The sequence below is a fragment of the Gymnogyps californianus genome, chromosome 5, assembly GCF_018139145.2.
Source record: "Gymnogyps californianus isolate 813 chromosome 5, ASM1813914v2, whole genome shotgun sequence".
NCBI classification, from domain to species: Eukaryota; Metazoa; Chordata; class Aves; order Accipitriformes; family Cathartidae; genus Gymnogyps; species Gymnogyps californianus.
In genome coordinates this window covers 25,729,742-25,752,027 of record NC_059475.1, presented here as the reverse complement: position 1 = coordinate 25,752,027, position 22,286 = coordinate 25,729,742, and the positions used below count along the sequence as shown (strand labels likewise).

At 48.6% G+C, this 22,286-nt stretch overlaps 2 protein-coding genes across 3 annotated transcripts in view; both read right to left on the bottom strand.

Annotated features, from left to right (window-relative positions):
* Positions 1 to 10,735, bottom strand: part of CD82 (CD82 molecule) — a 41,613-nt gene extending 30,878 nt beyond the window's left edge. The window contains exon 1 of one of the 2 annotated variants that reach the window (XM_050898481.1): positions 10,679 to 10,735. The gene's annotated coding sequence lies outside the window, so the exon portion shown is untranslated. Of the gene's footprint in view, positions 1 to 3,047; positions 3,083 to 10,678 lie in introns of those variants that run through there. The other variant, XM_050898482.1, reaches the window with a different exon arrangement.
* Positions 1 to 22,286, bottom strand: part of EXT2 (exostosin glycosyltransferase 2) — a 334,688-nt gene that overhangs the window by 23,470 nt on the left and 288,932 nt on the right. The gene's annotated exons all lie outside the window — the stretch shown is intronic.

Sequence of the window (22,286 nt, the reverse complement as noted above, 5' to 3'; positions counted from 1 at the left end):
TCTCAGGCTAAGCCTCTGGAGGAGCTCGGACACCCTGCCAAGGTAGCTGAGTGCTCACCAGAGCACTGAAGTCCCACGTTGCTTTGGGACCAGCCCACTGGAGAATGGAAGTGTCTTCTGGCACCAACACTCTCCCCAAGACTTCTCCCCCTAGGGTCCATCCACATGATCTTAAGTGGCAGAAAGGAAGAAAAACAACAAAAAAACCACCACAAAGCAAACAGAGAAGAGACCTCTGGCTTGTTATTCCAAATGATTGTGAAGTTCAGAATTAAGTCAGCTTTCTCAAACAACAGAAGAGACAGGCTATTAGTCTACTTCAATCATATCACATGCTTTGCATCAGATCCTTTGCTGATAGCAAGGCACTGATCTCAAGAAGCAGAGGTTTTAACCCTTTAGCCCCACAGATCAAGCAGAGCTGGAAGACTACTGTGATTTTTCTGGTCATGCTGGGTCTGCAGAAGTCCTACTGGCACAGAAAAGTGCCTCAGCCCAAAGGGATGCATCTTTTGGCCTGTTCACAGAAACAGTCCCTTTACTATTTGTGATCTCAGGAATCTTGTTTTTGCCAAATACACCATTTGCTAATCGCAGCACCCTCACCATTTACCAGCTGTCTGTATGCCTGTGGCTACTGAACCACTTCTGTTCCCCTGCTAGTATGTTGGCACTGTTACATGTGATTCTAGAGCAGAAGACCACAGATGAGCAGCTGTAACAATCATCCCTCTTCAACAAGGTCTGCCCTACCATAACCATGAGCCCTCCAATCTGAAGGACCCCACTGCAGGGCTGCCAGTACCCAGTCAGAAGTACAGGATTCCTGCAAGCTTCTCACACAAAGTATCTCATGGTCTCTCCCAGACACACGTATCAGGGAGGACAAGGAAAGCAACACAGCAAACCCATTTGCTACAAGCAGACAAGGACGGCTAAGCCAGGGGTCTCCAAATTCAATGGACTCAATGGTACGGAGCCATTCGCACAACAGCGGTGCTGCAGCCATGAAAAGTTACTGCCAGACCCAGCCTCTGCACTCACTGCCCTCGGAGAAGCCCAAGTTCCCATCAGATGATCCCAGGGTCACACGAGGCCTCGCGCCCCACTGGAGCCTGGTCTGCCTGCTGGCGAGGTGAGCACCATCACAGACAGTCTGAGGACGAACATTTCACAACATTGTGAGTTTCACACCACGGATACCAATTGACACTACCAGCAGACATGAGTGAAAAGAGAAAGCTACAACTATAAAAAGCTTCAGAGGAAGGGACTTTGTCTCAAGCAGCCCCTCTTTCCAAAATGATGATTCAGAGAGGGCAGGGGGGCAAGAAAAGCCCTAAAGTACAAGAGTTTAGAGCACAGATGTTTTGAGTCATTCCCTTCTACTCAAAAATATCCACCTGCAACCACATTTTCCCCCTCCAATATCAATGTGAATAATACAAGTAGTTTCACATTTGTAACTGGCAGCACCTGGCCACAACAGCCAAACCCCTCACTGATCCGATCACTCTGAGGATGCAGGTCAGAAGCTATTTCATGCTCTACTCTGCAAGAGTCAGTCCCAGCAGGGGCTGCTGTACAGTCTTCGAGATGTACGGCAGCATTGTCTAGCACTTTTTCCTTCCACCTTCGCAGAGCAGTCTCCTCACTCCAAGCTCTTCCTACAGGAGGAAGAAAGTGGAAAAGAAAGCTGCATTGTACAGCAGTAAAGGGCAGCACTGTGAGGAGCAAGAATAACACAGCACAAGCTGTTACAGAAGCTGCAGTGAAGCCGCTTCATTCCCAGCCTAAGCGTTTTAGGAAGTGAAATGCCACAGTAAGAAATCTCAGCAGACAAAGCTGGAAAACAAGGGGGGCCTCTAGAAAACACTTAGCCAGCTGGAAGAGATGCTCAAAACCTTTTGGTTTCCCTTCTATGAAGATGGTCCTGGAGGCCGAAGCAGACTGCAATACATAGAGGTGTTTTGCTACCCTGCTGACTGCCACATTACCAGGCAGGTAATCCCAGCAGACTTAATTGGACCAACTTAATTGGAGCAATGTGAGAACATTACTCAATTATAGACCTGCCACCTGCAGTTAAGATCACCCCTCCACCAAACACCATCCAAAAAAAGGAAAATAATCAATCCCTCCTTCCAAGCACCACATGCGTAGGTTATGGACAGGGCTGCTTCAAGCCAAGAGGAACAGACATATGGGATAAGTTCCCCAGGAATTTGGCAGTTAAAATAGACAGCAAGACTTCGAAAAGCTGGGTCTGTTTTGGGAAAAGGAGGGGCTTCCTTGGAGTCTGCAGACCTATGCACAGCAGTCTGGAAAACAGGTTCAGCTGAACCTGAACCAAGGGAGGCTGGGTGGCCTTTTCTGCTTTCTTGAAAGGGTCTCCTTTTCTAAATTTAGAGCACAGGTATTTCAGGAGACTATTTGATGGAGCAATGCTAAAAGAATGAGATTGAAAAAGAGTAGTTCAGAGGTATTTATTTTAAAAAGAAAGAACTTTTATCCAGAATAACTGATTTACAAATATCAGATAAGCCTCAATGCAGAGATAAATGCTCCCATTTCAGATGGGAAAAAAAGCAGGGCTGTTTAATCTTTAATCAGTAAATCACGACCGAGGCTAAGATTACTTTTTAGTAGGGCTGCAGACACATTTTTTTTTCTTACCTGTCCCACCACATTGTGCTCTTTCCCCCACAGCCCGCTCCCCAGAGACCATTTCTACTTCACATCAGTTCTACATTTTTTAATCAAGCCAAACTTACTAATGACATCAAGTTACAGCAAGGGGTCTCATGCATGCTACCTGGGCAGGTTATGGCTGTGACACAAGGCTCCCTCCACCCCCAGGATATGTGCCCACCTCTTGCTAGTGCACCGGCTTGAAACCCAGCCCAGCAAAGCCCCATTGCCTGCTCCTCCTCTGACAGAAGGCTGCCAGCAGGAGAGCCACCCACCACAGGACACCGGGGCTCTCCACCGAGACCCTAGGCACGGGAGTAATCATCAGACAGCACGACAGTAACACGGCCACTGACCTGGCTCAGCTCACACACCACTGCACAGGCTGTTCCTCCTGACCGCAAACACCCTGTGGCAAAGGCTGTCTCTCTTCTGGGCAGACAAGGAGCAACTGTTTAGGTTCCCACAGGACAACACCAGGTGCATGGCCATCTACTTGTACACACACTGGTAGGTCTTGCTCATAGCTGACAGCTGGGCTAGGAAGAGGTTTCTCATCTGCCTGAAGCTACGCAAAGGGGGAATTTACTGTTTTACTACAGGATCAAGTCTAAACCACCACCACGACAGCCTCCGAAGCTGCAACACAATGGATTGGGAATGAATGCAGAAACACCCAGGCTCTGAGACCACCAGCAGGACTGCAGCATCAAATCAAAGGAGCCTTTGAGGTCTTAGACTCGGGCATTAAAGCAGCTTGCTGTTCCTCGAAACACCCCGCCCTTGAAATAGCCTCTTCTGCCAAGGTGGCAGCCATTTTGATGCTGCTTTTGACATTAAGAAATTCCCACGCAGTTTCAGCAACAGCATTTTGGTCACCTCGGTTTTGTTCCAGGAAGCCACGAGTTACAACACCTCCCCCAGTGAGCAGGGGCGAGAGGAAACTCTGACCTGTCAGGTCCCCTCATGTCAGGCAGGGGAGGCACCAGCAGCCATGGGCATCACCTCCCACCCCTCGGGAGCAGGCACAACCACCCCCATTTTAGCTGTACTCAGACAAGTTGCTATCACCCTTGGAGAGACCTGCTGAGCCCTGCATATGGGGAGCAGCCACCTCCTGCAGAAAGTCCCACTGAGGGGCTGAGGCTCGCTTGCAAGGCTGACCTGCCCCACAGGGCTCCACTCCCCCTCACCACCAGCCTCCGGGGACCTCCATTGTACCTGCAGCCTCTCCCCTCACTCCTGCGCAGTGTCCCCAGGGAGGTGCAGCAGATCCCCTAGGAGCAGGAGAAGGGCTGTGCCTTTACCTTGTTTCACATGGCTCACCAGGGCTTCTCCACACAGCTGTGGTCTAGCACTGTCCTGCACAGCAGCTGCCGAGCAGAAGTCTTCTCTAATTAAAAGAGCTTCCTTTGGGAACAGGCAGATTTACTGCACAACTCAGAGGGCTCTTTAGTTATTCCACGTGCAGTGTCTCTGCAAACCTGCATTAGAAAGGGACCTGAATGCAAAGAAGAGCCCAGCAGCTTCTTAGACTGTTGGGAAAGTACAGCCAGGCAGCTGGGTTTTGTCTGGTTGGGTCCACGCCCCGCCCCCAGAAGACACTTCAGAGATGAGCGTAATTAGAACTGCTGCCTGCCTTTTAAGCCCCAGTTTCTTGAAGCATCCAGCATAGATGCTGCAAAATAGTTGCCATCTCTGCTCGGTCAGTGCAAAATTCAAGGCAACAGCAGGGGGGAAAACAGCCTTGCTAAGCTGTGGGTCAGCAGTCTCCTTAATCTAAGTCCAGCACAGTATTCTGGATCCACACTTCTGTTCGAACAGGGAGTCTAGCTCCATGATCACAAGACACGGAAGAATGGGAGCGAGGGGACAGGAGACAGAGTTTACTTAGTAAAGCACATTGGGAAGTTGAGGACGTTCCAGCAAAGCCACTCAAGACTGACTCATCACCAGCAGCTTCAGTCCAAGCTGACACACGCAGTAGACACATGATCGACTCCACAGCGGTCAAGAGGACACTTTGATTGCACCACAGCACCAGCATGAAACAAGCCCCAGAACCAATGCACAATTGTAACTGCAGTACTAGAGATGGCATCCTATCACCACACCAGCCAGAATGGCATCCTTTTATGCAAAGGCTACTCTACAAATTACCTGATTACAAGCAGAAAGGAGAGGAGCAGAGCAGTCTGCATGGCGCCTTTCGGAAGCAGGCATGTTAGCTCTGGGGACCAAAGTCCAAACAAACACTTGATACTGACACCACTGAATACAGAACCTCTCTTCAATTTCCGTCCACACGTATTCCAAGTAATGTTAAGTAAGCCATTTTCAGGACCAAGGAGAAATAAAAAAAAAAAAAAAAAAAAAATCAGGTACGAAGGGAATAGGACATTCCCAACACAGATACTTTTGCCTCTGAGACTAGAGCACCTAGAAACTGAAATGCCATGAAAAGTACATAAACTTCCCTGGAAAGGTCTAACTAGAGCACTGAGCCATTCTGTGCAGTAGTAGAGCTCCTCTAGTTAATTTAGACTTCACAATTGATTCCCAACCAAACCGCTAATTGTCTATCACAGGAGACATGCTGGCTCCAGGCGTTTAGGATTTACATATTCTTATATTATGGGATAACGGCAGCAGCCCTTGCAGTTCTAGCCAAGTGCCAAGATGTCACTTCCACACCTGCCTCACGTGCCACTCCTGAAGCCCTGCACCAATACAGGTTGCGAGCCCACAGCACCCCAACGCAGAAAACACCTAGAGGCAACTGACTCGAACCTGTGCCAGTCTGGTACGCTGGCCGAAGCAAAAATCAGGGTCCTGGAGTGGGCTGCTTTTAAAACTAGACAGACAATTTGCTGCATGAAGCCTCTCCTGTCGAGGCAGGAGCTGAGGGCATCAAGCTCCCGTGTGGCCCCTCAACCCCATCCTGGTGAGGACACAGAAACCTCACGGATTGCAGAGGCAGTGGCCAAAGGAAGCTGCTAGTGGAGGACATGGCCACATCCAGTCACTGTAACCCCTTCTCCAGGGCAACTCTGGGAAACAGCCTCCTTCATTCCCACCAGGTAAAACGACTTTACAGCAAGTTCGGGCCCACTATGTAAATCCCTGTAAGCTACTTCCTCTCCCTCCCCTTTCCCAAACTGCCTCCATGGCAACGGATGGGGAGCAGCAGCAGAAGGGACCAAGGGCAGTACCCAACTCCAGCTGTGGGAAGGCCAGCTCGGCTCAAGGCGCATGGCTGCAGCTCTGATGGCTCATCCCTTCCTTTGCTTGCGTACGACAGACCTCCTTCTGACTGAAGCAGAATTATTTTTGCTTACAAGGGGAACTCTCCATTATATAACTTCAAATCTCTGGGCTGCTGGATATCCTAACGTATATAGCTCGTCCCAGATCAGCATTTCTCCAGTACACACAGCCATGGGATTATCATCATACTGGAAGAGATCAGCGATCTGCTTACAGCCCAGCAACAATCTTGCAGTAAAGGGCAAAGTGCTTCTGTGGTGCACCTGTTTGCTCAAGGCTGCACTGCAGAGAAACTAAAACAGCAGCCTAGCAGCATCCTTAACAAATGCCACCAGTGCTTTGCCCATGTGCAAAGCTCCTGGTAGCACAGGAGAGCAGGCTCTTCCCAGCTCCTGAGCTCCTTAAAGACAGACAGGCCACTTACCTCAGCAGCAAGTTTCAGAAATTAAGTACATGCACTGCACTTTGATTTGACTTGTTTTTAAATGGTGGTGTCCCAGTTCTGAAGCTCTATCAAGGAGATAAAAGAACTAGAACAGTCAGCCAGACAGCCCATGCATGTGCCTCTTCCCACAGGAGAAAGCCTGCCTTCAGCTTAGTCTCCTTCCCTTTCTCCCCTGTATTTACTTTGGATGAGCCCCAAACCACACAGCTTCCCTGGCCCTGCTGCATCTGAGCAGACGCATGCTTGGGTACCGAGTGGGCAGTCTCCGATCCCCATCCCAACAGGCTACTGTTTTATTCCCTTTTTCTGCTGTCATCTACCAGGCAGTCCCTTTCGCAGAGCTGCCCACAGTAACGCCTCATCTTTCTTCCAGAAAATTAGTTCGCTCTGAATCTGTCAGCGCACGCAAGCAATGATTTAAGCAATCTCCAGCAGGCAGTTCCTTGTGCTTCACTTATCGCCTCGTCTAGGTTCAAGTCAGCCATTAACTGCTTCAGTGTTTCCGAGCCCTGATAGCCCAGAGAGCTTTCAGCAAACAGGCTCTGCCACAGCCGACCAACCGTCAAGGAACTGCTGGTGCTGGCTGTGCCTCCTGTATTATTCCTTTTACCATGACAAGAGAGCGCCTGTAATTTTTAGCCTTTCCTCCATTTCATTCCCTCTTTAAGAGTACAGATGAGCCAGGAAGAGACAGAGGTGGTTAGGTAATGACTGCAGCTCATTACACAGCTCCTAAAGGGAAGGTGGCTCACAGCGCCATCCCTTCACACACGTGTCATTAATCATTTGCCCGTGGAAAGCTCCGATCCCACATTCCTCCAACAGAAGCGTCAGTGCAAGAGCACAGTTTATTTCTTAGCCCATCAAAGCTGACAACCGCGGGGCAGGGGGCAAGGTTACTGGGCCCAGCTCACCCTTTGCTGTACATAAGGACTCCAGATCCCTGGATGTCACGATCCATGTTCAGAGACAAATGAAGGCAAGGAAGGAGAAGAAGGGGATGCAGACACAGTGCTCCTATTTCAGAGGTGAAGTTAAGGCACTCTAGGGTGAGGGCCAAAGTTCCTGGCAGTAAGAAGTTGATTTTGATGCACACAACTTTTTCCAAAGAGGAAACTGAGGAAGAAGTGCAAGAACTGAAGCTCCGATCACCCCTTGTTGCACAGGCCCACTGGAAGCATTGCTACCTCCTCCGGCCTTCTAAGCCACTCAACTGTAGCCTGAGCCCTGCTAGACCCATGCCAGCACCTCCCACTCACCAGCGAGCAGAAACAGAAAGGAGACCAGGAGGAAAGTGGCTGCCACGCCACAGGCACCATTAAAGTGGAGCAATAATTACCACTTCAGATAGCACGGGGCATGGTCCGTCTCCCAGCATCACCCTGGCTTTCCCATAACAGATCCTGTGCCATCGGTGCCCAGGGTCCTTGCGGCAGCATGTTTTGCCTCTGCTGCACGCTTCCTGCTGTAACAGTGCCAGCAGGCACCAAGAACCACAGCTATGGTTTGAGCTGGAAAGCACCTCAGGGCCTGTGTTTACCAGAGGTCTGTAAAACTCCCACCTGCATCTCTGATTTAAACATCTACAGGATGAATGCCTGCAGTCCTGGATGGTCCCCTGCTGCCTTACAGCTGTGACACAAGGACCCAGAGATACAGGAGAGGGATAAAACCTTTCCTCAGCTCCAATCAGATGAGGAATTTCATACAAATCCCCCCTGTACTTCATGGAGTTCGAAGCAGAGAGTGGCTTGGGTAGCAGGGGCAGGAAACCTCCAATGGAGCTGTGGGAAGGCCTTGTTAGAGCATTTCCTGCACCAGCTTATGGTTGTAGGTCACACTACACCTGCCTGTCCCCTGAGAACTAAAATAGAGACAATAACAGGAATGAAGAGAGTCCAGATGAGCCGCATCATTAAAGCCACTAAATCCTCTTAAGGGAGGAGCTTCCATGCAGCAGGACAGAGATCGCCTGTGGGGAGAGCTTTCTCCAGGCACTGAGCTTGTGTCTTGCTCTATTTCTGTCGCACGCAGGTAAGAAGCTGAGCGAACGCTGCAAGACTTCACCCAGCCACCCCTGCCCTGCAGCACCGGGACAAGGATGTTGTCCCAGTGATCCCCAGAGCCCTCGGCAAGGACGGAGAAGCCCAGGCCAAGAGGGGTTCAGGCCCAGAGAGGCTCCACCGAGTGAAGCTATTTTGGAAGCAAGATCCTCCTATGAAAGGTGTTAAATGAAAGGAGTGAGAAGCCACTCACATCCCTGAGCCACTCCAAGTCCACACATGGGCTTGCAGAGCAGTTGGCAAAGGTCCTTTTCACCCATGTGACAGCCCAACATGAGCAAGTGTCCATGGATTTTTTTTTTTTTTAAGAAAAAAAAAATTTCCACAGGTAGGTGTGGGAGTTCTTGCTCCACGCAAAGGACGAGAAACAAGAGTGAATGTTGAAAACCACCCCACTGTAGCAAGTGCAAAAAGGTCCTGCGATGGGACACTGGCAGGACTGCCACTGCGTGTGCAGTGACACGGCAGAACAGATCACTGACCGCACCACCAGTGCCCTTCTCCCTCGTTAACACTTTCTTCCCACTTAGTGCTCGAAGTATTTAATAAGATCTGCGTCATTTGTCATTTTTACAGCTTGTCATATGCTTATCTTGACATCAGCATACAGCAGCACACTACTGAGACTGCTCCTCTCAGTAGACACCTCCCTCTAGATTTTCAGAGCAGTGTTTGTACACTCAGACCTTGTAGTCCACCAAAAGCCACACGCTTCTGCTCGACAGTTCTCATGCAGGAAGCAAGCTTCACAGCAGCAGGCTCACACCTCGGGCTTTGAAGAGGACGTTTCTCAAGCCCAAGGTGCCTGAGAAAGTTTAAAAAAAAATAAGTCTTCTGTGGAGAACAAGTATCACTGATGGCAGATTTCAAGAAAGCTTGCACAGAAGCACATGGGTGCTTTCAGAAGCTACGCATCCAGAGGCCTCACTAGCGCTGGGATGGGTTACGTCCCTGCTAACCTCTACCACCAGCAGCACCACAAACATCTCCAAGACCTGCTCTTCTGCCCAGCCGCCACCTCCAAGAGCACTGCAGTAGGACACTCTGTCCCTCCCTTGCACAGCTAGTAAAGTTTCAAGCTCTCATCTCATGCACAAGATGGAAATGCTAGAGCTGGTCCAAGACACAGGAACACTTCATCCTGAACTAGCTTTACAGTTTACTGAAGCCAACGTTTAGATTCCAGGATGGTTGGGTTTTTCCCCTCCTCCCCCTCTTTTTTTTTGTACTGAGTGCTCCATTTTATGTTCAAGCATACACAGCAGAGCTTTTATGCTCTGGGACAGAAACCGCGTGCCTGGGTTGTAACAAGCCCTTATCCCCGTATCAACAGGTTTGTTAACAGTCACACTGCAAGACAATTCACAGCCAACATCTACCCAGCTGCTGAAATACAAGCACTCCTCTGAACTCTTCACTGTGATCTTAAAAGGGAGTGGGGAAAAAAGGGACACAGCAGGCTGGGCCAGTACCAGATTTCTGTAGTTGTAAGAGGGGTAAGATTGCTACAGAGGCATCTAATCTACATCTTAGAAATCAATAAAGACAGAGTCCCACTGAAGACAGCAGCATTGCCCAGTCTCATCGGTACGCAGCTGAGGCACATTCAGCCTGCCAAAATCGCTTTACAGCAACAACGCATCCGGCCTGTAGGACTCATTCCTGCATGACACCAGGTCCACTGCACCTGATGACGACTTTTTAGGCCATATACCAGCCACACAAGAGGACCAACACTCACCCTCCAATTTCAGTTTGAACGGGCATACCGAGAAGCACGCATGTGAGCTGTGAGCAACGGGGACTCGGCCCCAGAGAGGCTCCCCGCGGCCCTCGCATCAGCCACCCGCCCGGCGAGGAGGCGCGGGGGCTCGCCGGGGCGCAGGAGGGCTGCCTGCCCGGCCGCCCCCCGGCAAGGGACTGCCACTAACCGCGGCGGGGGCTCCCGCCCCGCCGGGCCCGGGGGAGGTGCTCCCCGCCCCGGCCGCCAGCGCCCCGCAGAAAGCCCCCGGGAAGTCCCCGCCGCTGAGATCCCCGCCGGGACCGGCCCTCCGCACTGCCCCGCCGAGACCCCCGGGCCGAGGGGAGCGGGGCCGCCGGGCCCGGCAGAGGGGGCCGCCGGGCCCGGCAGAGGGAGTCGCGCCCCGCGCCCTCTCCTCCCGGGCCGCCCCGCTCCCCGGCCCCACAGAGAGGGAGGCCGCAGGGCGCCTACCTGCTCGGCGGGCTCGGCACGGCTCGGCGGTCCGCTCCCTCTCTCCGCCGATGTGGCCCTGGCTCTGCTCCCGGCCCCGTGGGGCGGAGCCGGCGGCTGCGCTGAGCCGGCCCCGGGGCGGGCTGCCGCCCCCCGCCCCTGCCCGGCCCCCCCGGGGGAGGCTGCGGAGCGCCGGCGTCTCTGCCGGCGGCCCTGCCGTGCCCGGCGCTGGCTGCCGTCTTCCGGAGCGGTTCACCGCCCGCCCGGGGCTCCACAGGGTACCCCGTCACTGTCTGCTGCCCTGCTTTGGGGCCAGCCTCTCGCTCGGCCGCTACGTCCCATTTATACTCACTCCTCAAACCAAATAACACGTTTTCCACTCCCCACCAGAGCTAAGCTCCTGTCGGCCCCTCTCACCTGTTCGGCCTTGGCTGCCACCTCTCCCTCTCCAGATGTGATCGATTCACCTTGCTCCACTGACGCAGGTAGCCCAGGTACTGCGCTAGGGTCGTTTGCCCTGACTGGCTGTATTTGCTGTGTTACCCACCTCACGTAAGGCTCTCCCTTTGTGGCCTATCAAGTAGGTACAATACGCACCTTAATGTTTAAGGCGGCTCACAGCTTGTCTGCTCCTGTGAGATGCACACTGTGGCTCTCTGCCAAGCGAAAGCAAGCCTGATGACCCACTCAAAGGTTTTTCCAATGGGCAATTTTGCTGCCCTAGTGAACCCTGTAAACATCAGCAGGGCTGCCGCATTGTTCCCCGTCCAAACCCCATTAAGCTCTTGTTTGCCCCAGTGATTACAGCAGTGTGACGATGGTGAGGTGCTAGCATGCTGTGGCTGCTGTTTACTCTGCTGACCAGTGTCATTGCATTGTTTCCCTGGGCTTCCCCGTTTTGTGTAGCGTATTGGCTTTGCGCAGCAGGCAGCAAGCTCACAGCACCAGCTCTTTGTTCTTGGCGTGTGGCATAACTAGCCCGATGGGATCCTGCCTCTTCTCTCCTGGCAGAACAGAAATAAAAATAATAGCGATAACGCAATCTAATAGTAACAATAATGTGATCCTCTTTAAATCCTCATTTCAAAGATACTAAAACCAAATCAGGCAAGCCAATCCTAAAACGAGGGAAAGTCAGGAGGTCCCTCACCCTTCTGAGGAGCAGCATTCCTCACTTTCATGGTTTGCACTGTCCTGGCAGGAGGAGGAACAGCAAGCTCATGCAGCTCAAGGCCCTGGTCCTCATTCCTAGGGGCAGCAAAAACCAGTTTGGCCTTTGTACTGAGACAGGTCTACAATGGCTACCTTACTCTGTCCTTACAAGACGCCTCTCAATCATCTTTCTCTGCCTGCAGGGTGATTCCTCACTATGCCACCAGACTTTGAAGAACAGATTTTTAAGGGTCCTTTTCTATGCTGTGCTTTATTCATTGCATTCACTTGGTTCTAATTCTTGCACTTAGAGCCCCAGCCAGTCCAAACCTTTCCCTGCAGCTCCCATTCTCTTCCTCTGGTACCAGGATTAAACACATCCTTCTCCTCTTTTGCGGCAGTGGTGCTCAGCAGCCTTCCCACTAGCCTATATATTATCCTGCAGACAATTTACATTGTTGGCAGGATGAGCATGTGGTCGTGTAATGGGCAAACACAGGCCACATAACGAGTCCTCCTTCATGCGTCTTGGATAACGTGAGACAGGAGGGGTCATGGGAGGGGGCTACACCTGGACAGAAGGTGCCACTCGCTGAGTGCCACACACATTGCATGCAGCACCCTGGGCTGCGTGTCCTCCTCCGTGCCACCGGCAGGTAACTGCAGGCTCATCAGCTGCAGCTGGCACGTGGGCTCGGCCAGGGAGAGGTGGTTGAAATGCAGGTGCTGAAGCAGAACAGGAACGATAAGGTGGAAGTGAAATGGCTCACTCTGCACAGGGCTTTTGTAGGTGTGGTCTCGCCACTCCTATTTCTGCAACTGTCCACAGCAATACCAGGCTATCCATGGCCTGCAAACTGTCTAATAAACCTAAATTTGCTCAGGCTCCTCTCTCTTACCAAAAGAGTTGTAAGGTCAGTTGCTAGTGTCTAAGATGAGGACAAATTTTGCATCAGAATTATTTGGGGCAGTATCTGAAAACTCATTTACAACCAGTCTTGGGGACTATGCGTCTCTCTGGAAATCAGTAGCACTCCAGCATCTTTTTTCAAGCAGAATTAACCCTCAATAAAAACACTCCTATTCTCAAACAGAATATTGAAAGTACTTTTTCTTTCCCCTTTCTCTCTCTGTAATAGGCTTTGCGTTTAATTTAAACATCTGGTCAGGCTTATGCCCGTACTCTGTAAGCCAGAATGCTTACGTATAACGACGCAAGGCTCTGTGGGGCAGGTGAAGTAGTGTCTGCCTGTTCTTATATCCAGTCTTCCTCATCTGTGCACTGAGAGAGTATCCAAGCCTACAGGAACTGAGCATGTAGCTTGTTTCTGATTCTTACAAAAAGTGTCCTACTTTGACGAAGGAAGCCTGGGCTCAAAATATTCCCCCTGAGGATTAGTGCAAAGGCTGTTTTTTAAAGAAAATGGGTTTAAAATAAAAAGTGATTACAAGGTGCAGTGCAAATGGATTGTGCATGTGCCAGCAGCTCCGGTGCCTGAATGAATTTGTGTCAATGGCTTTGAGATTGGGATACACGTTAGCAAGGGCAGTGTGGAGGTATATATGCATCAGTGACTGCATGTGTAACTGGTTATGCTTCAGTGCCGCTCAGATATGAATCAGTGAGTCTGTAGAAAAGCATTAAGTCTATACCACTGTTTTTGCTGAGAAGAGGGGATTGATTTTAAAAGAGACCTTCCAAAGAGCCTGAATTTTATTAGAAAGTCTGAAGTGAATCATGCTCTTCTGAGGGCTTACAACAGCGACTTGGCAACAGAGGAGAAACAGATCTGCAGAGATGTTGCAGCTAAGCTGTGCACAGATGGTAAACTAAAAGCCCAAGTATAAACAGCATCTTTTACAACGTACACAGTAGGCTGGATTCTCAGCTAGTGATTAGACAAAAGTGCTTGTAAGAAAACACGCAGGCTGGAGAAACCCACCATTATGTGGCGTGTAAGGCCGAAGACCGAATACCATTTCAAAGGCAGCCAGAGACCAGCCAATAGGTCATTCAGCCAAGCAGTCTGTTTTTGCCTTGGGCCATCTTCATTTCAAACACAACAACCATTCTCTGTCAAATGAATACTTTCTTTTTAGAAGGAATTAATCTCTTTACCCAATCAAGTCATGGCCTGTTCTGTGGATAAACACGGGAAGTCTGCACACGAGTCCAAGTCCCTGGGATGCAGCCTCGTATAGGACCTGATTCATTTGTACACCAGGTCTGTCTCCTTCAGGCACAGGAGAATACTAATGCCCTACACAGAGCTGGCTGTACTGTGCCTTTACGGCTGCTTGCAGCCTTGCCCTGGGTTGCAAGAAGCTGCACAGTCCTCAGAGCCCCACTGCTTTGCAATGAAAAACACAGGTACTGCATGGGTGGCTACTAATGGTGGGTGGGTGCTAATGATGGAGGGAGCTACATCCTCCTCATTCTCTGTTGGTAAAACCACGTCTGGCTGGGTAGGAGCCATCCCGGAACAGTGGGATGCAAGCAAGCAAGTTCCCACCATTTTATGTACAGGCAGTGCTTTGTGTCACTCCGTGAAGCAGGGATGGAAGGCCTCAGGGTTGTTCTGCAGCGAGCTGCAGAGTGGAAGGGACCAAACTGCTTTTCTCTAGTCTCAGAGGATCTCTGAGAAGAAGGGGTCTGAGGTTCAGCTGGCACAGGTTGCTGCCCAGTGTTACATGTATCAGAGGTAGGAAATTAGTCCTTGGCATCAGGGAGAACAGAGAAAGAGAAAGACACATGTGGATTTATAATGTTTGCATGTTTCTTTCCCTTAAAAAGTCTTTGAATTGGCCACACATTACTGTGACTCTAAGAGGGGAAGGATTTCTGTGCTGACAGGGCCAAAACATTGAGGGGTTCAGTTAATACAGTGATGAGTGCTGTAATTATCAAAACAAACTGCCTAACTTTGAAAAAAAAAGATCCTTCAAAATTGCTTTGATAAGGAGGAAAGACTTTAAAAATAGAGCAAAGAATTGCTGTATTTTTTCTGTTTAAATTCCAAGTTAAAAAAAAATCATGATCAAACAATTTACAGTTCACAGTTAGTGTCTGTTTAATAACACAGTATAAAATAGATAGAATGCAAAGCACAATTTAAAATTACAGATTTTGTCAAGTCTAATTTGACAGAAGTGCTTTCATGGCACTGCAAGTGGAATCTTCTTTTATTTGCCAAAAGCTGTGATTTACTAGCAGATTAATCATATACAAAGAATAATGGTTAGAGTGAACAGCAATAAAAGTGTAGTGGTTGCTGGGGCTTGTGGGGCAAGGGGACACTATTTTAACTTACATCAGGGACAAAAATGTTTATCAAAAGGTATGTTTTTAAAGTAGTCTGGTTTTTTTCAGGACTAATTATTTTTACTAATTCTGTGTTTTATGACTTTGAAGTGAACAAGTCAGGTTTAGTAAACTGAATTAATTTTCCTGATGACCAGTTGCCCTCGCCTGGTTGAGATGAGAAATGCAGGCAATTGAGATTTTCCAGCGGAAGTTAGACTTGGACAAGCCAAAGGGAAACTGTTCTGCCAGAGGTACCACGTAACTGGGAAGCAGATTCCTCTGTAGCTTGGTTATTCTGGACCCTGGCAGGAGTCCCTCACAGCTGACTATTACAGAGGTGACCACACTCCCGAACTCGGTATTTTGCAAGAAAACATTGCTCCCGCCTCAATGGGCACCGGAAAATGCAGCACAGAGGGATGTGTCTTCCTAGGCACTAACTTTGGGACTTCTGAACTCTAAGCATTTGTGATCCATTGAGCATTAGCAAGTATGGAAGCTTGTGCCCCCATGAGCTGGATGTCTATCTGGCCTTTGGGATGGGAAATCTGCTGGAACAAATCATCATGATTTACCATCCTGTGCTTTCCAGAATTTTTCCCTTTTTTAAAATCCTCATAGAAACAAATCTCGAAAGGTCTTCCACAGAGTGTGAGCAGGTCACAGACATCTCTGGATTGAGAAGAGACCATGACTGTTGCCATGGGCTTGCTCATTTGAGGCAGATAAGACAGGAAATGCCAGATGAGGTTCAGAAAAGCATCCCAGTCACTAAGGAAGGAGCTCTTGCTTGTGCTGCTGAGCTCTGTTCAGTACCTGGGCATGCCTGGGCTAACAACATCCATAGTGTGATTTTGTAGAACTTGGTGGAGCTAGGACTTAACCCAATTTTACGGTCCTCTTTGTGCCTTTTGCAGTCTTCTTTGGCAATCAGAAACTAATTCCAAAGAGGTAGCATTCAGGCTCAGTCCTTTTGAACATGTGTAGAAATGGATGAACACCTGAAGAACTTGATCTTACTCCTGAGGTTTCCATACTAGACACCAAAATTGTTCTTATTCCTCTTACACAGAAGCATTCTGCTTCTTCCAGTGTGCTCTCTCTCCTTGGAGATACAAGGCGTCTTGTTTGTGCCTTTTTCTGGAGAGACCTTACCTTGAATCACAACCTCCTGTTCAGAGGGCAACAAGAATATCCCCTGTTCCTCCAGGAACCAAGTAGGGTCTTGTTTCTAAAGGCAGCCTGCTGGAGCACGATAGGTTCCACTTACAATCTTGTTTTGATATAGTACTTACAGATTGAAGTGATGTTCTGGATTTTATGTCCTGCTTTGCACTGGGAGGTTATGAAATGCCAAAGCACCATGAGATCCCTCGCCTCCCACAAGATCTGAGCTATTTTGCATAATATCTTTCCATAACATTGTTTCTGAGGTTAGGCTGCCTGGATAAGTATATACATTTTTCTGCATAGTAGGAAGAAGGAGCCAGAGCACTGATAATAAGACTATTTTCCTCCTAAGATCATAACTTGAATGCAAAGTTGCATGGATCTGCCCTTGTCTTTCAAAAAGGGAGAACAGAATTGGCACCAGAGAAACACAGGCACATCTGGGCAGATCTCATATGTGATTTACTCCTGGCACCCATGTTGACCTGGACCACCTCTGTCTGTGATACAAGGCTCAATACGTGTGTTTAAGCAGTCATCTGTTTCTTGACAGTTCTTTTAACTGTCTGTTACCTTGGATTGAGAGGAATGAACATTACCCAGCAATGGGGAAAGCTTCCCTGTTGATCTGCATTGGGGGTGTGCTGGGACAGATGCTGTTGCTCAGGCAGTATTAATTCCACACCCCTCAGCCCCAGGGATGGGTGAGAATTCATCCCTTTCAGTCCAGTTAACATAAACAGTTTAGAAAACCCAAGGAAGGAGAACCCAGTTCAATGTCTGCCAAAGTAAATGAAAGCACTCAGGAGCTGGCGCTGGCAGGCTGGATATTTTCTCAGGGAAATGTGTGCAACACTGGCATGATTTACCTGAAGGAGCAAGGTGAGTGGAACAAACAATCCTATGACACTAATACTTCTTACATAAGCTCAGATCCACAAAAGTATTTAGAGAGTTAATTCCCTTCAATTTCATTTATGAAGGCATCCAAGTACCTCCTTGCTACATAGAGCCCATTTTAAATCTTGCATTGAAAGAAGTCTCTTTTCCACCTTTGCCTCCCTGCTCTTTCTCACTTAGATGCCTGTTTCAACGCCCACATGGGCAGTGAGGTGCCCTGCATCACTTGTTTATGCACCTAAAGCTGCAGTGAATTGCACGTAGGAATTAAATCCTTGAGGTCCGCTGATGACTTCCAACTGGTCATGTGCCTTTCTTCCACTTGGTGTCTCTCTTTAGTCTCGAATCTGGGGCTGGATCTCCAGTAGTGCTCTCCTGGCGACGATTATTTGTTACTTGTATCATAGAAGTACCCCAAAGTTTCAGTCTGGCACCACGACTCCATAGTGATTAGCAACGTAGAGAACTCACAAAATGGGAGACTTCCTTTCCCTGTATCCCGGCTGTATAGCTTTGCTCTGTGCTCCCCATCAGTTTTAAATGTGTTTAGGAAGTTCAAATATTTATTTTTGGTTACTGTTTTTTGTCATGAAAGTAACATACTCGTTGTCCAACTTGATCTAATTCATGTTACAGAGAGCTAGGGCTGGTTTGACTCACCCTCTAACAAGTGCTAGAGAAGTTTACAGGCATGCAAGTGAAACACAAATTGTTACTTTAGTGAATTCACAAAATAGCATTTTTAAAGGGATAATTTCAAAATAACATAAAATAAAAGCACAGTCTTTGCCCTTGTGCACAATCAGAGAAGGGAGAATTTAAAATCCTTCTAATCCTTCTTTATATTGCAGTGGAAAAATTTGGGGGGGGGGGCATGATTTAAGCATTTTTGCACCAGAACCCAACTTCTGTATGGTATGTAAGACTGACTTGATAGGGAAATCCATAAGCTTGGCTCCCTTTTCAATTTCTGTATAGTGCAAGCCAGTTTTTCAATGACAAAAGCTACACTGGAACTCTCGGCTTTGAAAGACTTCAGTTATTTGCTGCTACACATGGAAAACACTGTGGCTTACAGCATATAAATGCCTTAATGTGCTTGATTCACTCCTGTTTCTGGGCCTTTTCTGTTTTGCCAGTTCCTCTGAGATTAAATCTCTGAGAGAAAGTGGTCCAAATCTAATGTGTTTGGCAGTCCCCTCAAATAAAAGCTCCTTTCTCCAAAGACCTCTTGGTGTCTTGCTTAATTCTGATCTGGAGACCTAGAGACTAGACTCTCAGCTAGTATAAATGAGGGAAGTACACCACATAACAGCAGCTGAGGATCTGGAAAATACTATCTACCAATAACTTCTTACTTCATGTGGGTTCTACCCAAATAATTCACTAGCCCTCCTGTGGGAGAACAAAGCACTGTATATTTCCTTTTACGAGCTGTTTTGCACATAAATGCTCTTTGCAGTCCTAGTACATCTCCACTGAAACCAGTGAGAGCAAGTTTGCAAAATCTGTGCGCAGCTTATTTTTAAATCCTTTCAAAATCACAGAGCACTGTTCATCAGACTGCAGATCCCCAACGCAAAATGACTGCAAAGTGTGCCAGCATTTTCTTAGAGCAGATGCTGAGATAATATTTCATCCTTTTGCTGTGCCTGCGTGGGATGAGTGGGACATCCTGGACTTTCATGGCTGTGGGACACCAAGTTTGGACAAGGATGGACGTGCCATCTAGCGGCTGCTCGTCCTGATTGCTTGGACAATCTTATCCCAAATTCTTAACGGGATCCTCATTTCTGTCTGGAAAGTGGAAAATTAAGCATCGCAGAGTCTTATCTGAAAATCTTAAGTTGTCCTTTTCTATACAGCACCAAGCTGGAAGGTCTCTATATCAGGCTCCATCTGGTTAGCAGAATTTGCCACAACCAATGTTTCTAATAGTCGATCGATTGAGGGGTTTTCCAGTGTCACTTGCACTGACCCAAGAAAGAGGCTTCTGCCACTTGCTGTGGGTGAACATTTCCCTCTCCAGAAGCTTTTCTCCCTCTTCCACTTGCAAGACTTCCCCCCTCCTGCTCCATTTCACTCCTACCCTTTTGAGCTGCCCTCAGCAGCTCCTTTCAGTCCCTGGTGCAGGGGTGCCGCAGGAGTGGCAGCACTGCAGAGAAGGCTCCGGAGCAGCTATAAACAACTCTTTAATTCTTCTCCTCATGCCAAAAACTGACTAAGGCAGCTATGAAAGGGATGTTAGATGTGGGAAAGCAATTTGCAACCCTCAGGATCCTGCTTGCCACCAGCAGAGTTTCCCCAGCAAGAAGAAGGCAGAGAGGCGTACTCCACGCTGTTTCTAGACACCCTCCACCGAGCCGGCACTGAGTGATCCCATACATCAGGCCAATATCAAATGCAACCACAGAGGAGGCTTTCCCTTATCTTTCAGGACAATTACCAAGCTATACATCACTTGAGCAGTCTGGGAACTATGGGAGATTGTGGTTTCTGGTAAAATGGGAAAATCTTTTCATGGTTAGCACTGGCAATGAAATTTGTATCCCACCTCCATCTGGGCTGAGCCACGGGTGATCGTTCTCTGAGAGATGAGCTTCTCTCAATGTCAAAGGGCAAATAAATAAATAACTATGTGTGAATGTGCATTTCAAGGAAAAATCATGCTTTTTTCCTTCTCCCCTCCTGCCCCTCTTTTTGCCTTGGAGAAGTTACGGGTTTCCTCAGGTCCTCAGAGAGGTTGAAAACTGTCCAAAATGTGCTTCAGGAAAGTGATCGCTCAAAGTGAATCAGTTTCCAGGGTCTGCTCACCATCTGTGCGCCTTTAGGAGATTGTCACACTTTCGGCTGGCTTCATCCATCTCTCTAATTCCTTGGTTACAGTCAAAACAGTTTTAAAAGGGTTCCGTTCCCACAGTGGGAAAGTAACTGGGACGCTGCCTGCTAGCATCACTTCACCCAATAGCAGCTGACTCCTCATGGAAAACTTTGAAAAGCAAATTTCCCTTCTGAGTCAGTTCTGCTGATGTAGCTTCCACTCGGAGAATTTCTCTGCTCCCTTCTGCTTCTGTATTTGTAAGGCCATTTGTATGAGAAGGGGATCCTGCTTTCCTGGAAAGATGTGCTGCTTCTGGTGAAGTCACAAGCATCTGTGGCATTGGTTCACCCACCCCGAACAATCTGGACAGGTTGATTTTCAGGCAGAAGGATTCTGATACGATGAGCCATGGCTTTCTGGTCTGGCATGTTTTGAATTATTATTCTGCCTCTGTTACACTTTTCACAGAAGTGCCCCAAGCCACTGACAGACTCTGTTTAGCAATAAAGAAATAATCGTCTCCGCAGCAGCTAATGGGATGCCAACAAAGATGCTATGTGGCTGAGTCATCTTCATGTTGCAATAGTGCTGCCCAGCTAGCTACCCTACGAGATTTAGCAGGCCCAGACTTTTCAGCTGGGATAATTCATCTCTTGCAGTCTCTCTCAATAAGGGAGAAAAAAGAGCCCCTTCCATTGCAGAAGACAACTGATGGTCTCACCACATAAGGTGCTGACTGTCCCAATATGTATCTTCATTAAATGTGGCAGTCAGTGAGGGGGCTTGGGAAAAAACCAGTCCTTTCATTGTCTGAGATCTCGGAGAACGATCCCATAGCACCCAGTCATCTGTCACAGACAGGTCAGACTGTTGGTCAATAGCTGGATTTCTAGTGCAGTTCATGGCAGCTAAAGGGGGGTTAGGTACCTGAATAATCCTGGGGAATCAGGGCCTGGATTAGAAAGAGAGAGGAAGCAGGAGCCCAAAGTTCGGTTTACTATGAATGAACAATTACACTGTATTACTTGCCTACTCTCTAGAGGGATACTTGCATCCACCCTGCTGATGAGCAGCACCAGCTCTCTGCTGCTTCCATGTCGTGAGCAGGAACGGGTGTCTGCACAGCTTTTGTTGCCCCTTCTTATCTTTCCACCTCTTGCTGCAACATGAAAAGTGTTTGACTTTGCTCTGCTGGACTATCTGTCTATGCTAGGTCCATCCTAGCGGGGCAGAGTTGCTGTTGTCTCACTTTAAGTTCAGTGGTGCTCTCTGCATCCAGCTCAGGAGTGAATTGTCCAGGTTAACGAGAGTTCTCCTCACTCACCTCTCCTGTGGCATCATTTATAGACTGGCTTTTTAGGTGTGAGATCAAAAAGCAGCTACGAAGCTATGTCCAGATCTCAAAGCCTTATGTCACCTATTAGTAACTGAGGCCACTACCCAGAGTTTTGGACACAACTGAAAGGAAAGGCAGCGTATTGTGTCCTGTGGTTGAACATACCACCATGCTCAAGACAGACTGGGTCTTTTCTAAGCAGCAGCAGTAGTAGGCACCTGGTCCTTTCCCCTCTAAGGGTGACTCCGTGACCAGGAGCAGGGAAAGGGCCACTTTCTGGTGGCCTCAGGGGACAGCCTGCTTCATCCTGGCAGCGTAGAAGTCCAAGTGGACATTTATAGCATGGCTGCCCACAAGGGATTTATGGCTTGGCTCTGCACTGTGGCAAGCTGCTAAATACTCAGAGAATGGTACAAATTGGTTGGAGGAGCGGCACAAAGCCAGAGCTCCATGGGCAACACGCAGGAGGTCTTGCTGACTTATGATGTGTGTGGCAAAATGATGGCTGAGGAGGCTGCTACCATAAATGTGGGTATCACATGTGTTGCTCTAGTAGATGCAGCATCATGTAAACATTAACGCTAGGGCTCTTAAAATAGTATTCTGTAAACACAGGGTTGTTTCCTCTGCAAAAGAGGCCATGTCTCTTCTCCATTACCAGAAGAAATGAGTATATCCCTCCATTCCTATTTCACTTTGCCCTGCTGTACACTAAGACAAAACAAAAAGAGAGTGAAGAGGGAGGTAGTAAAGAAGAAAAATATGGGTTTGCACTTCCAGCATTCAAACAGTTTGGACATTGCAGCCTCACTTTGACCTTGAAGCACGCTCTGGACCCTAGCTGAAGGCCAGCCACTTTTGGTATGTTTGCAAATGGCTACCGGTCCGTTGGGCTGAGGAGGGAGCGTCAGTGTGTGGCATTAGCCATTTACATTCCTTCCTAAAT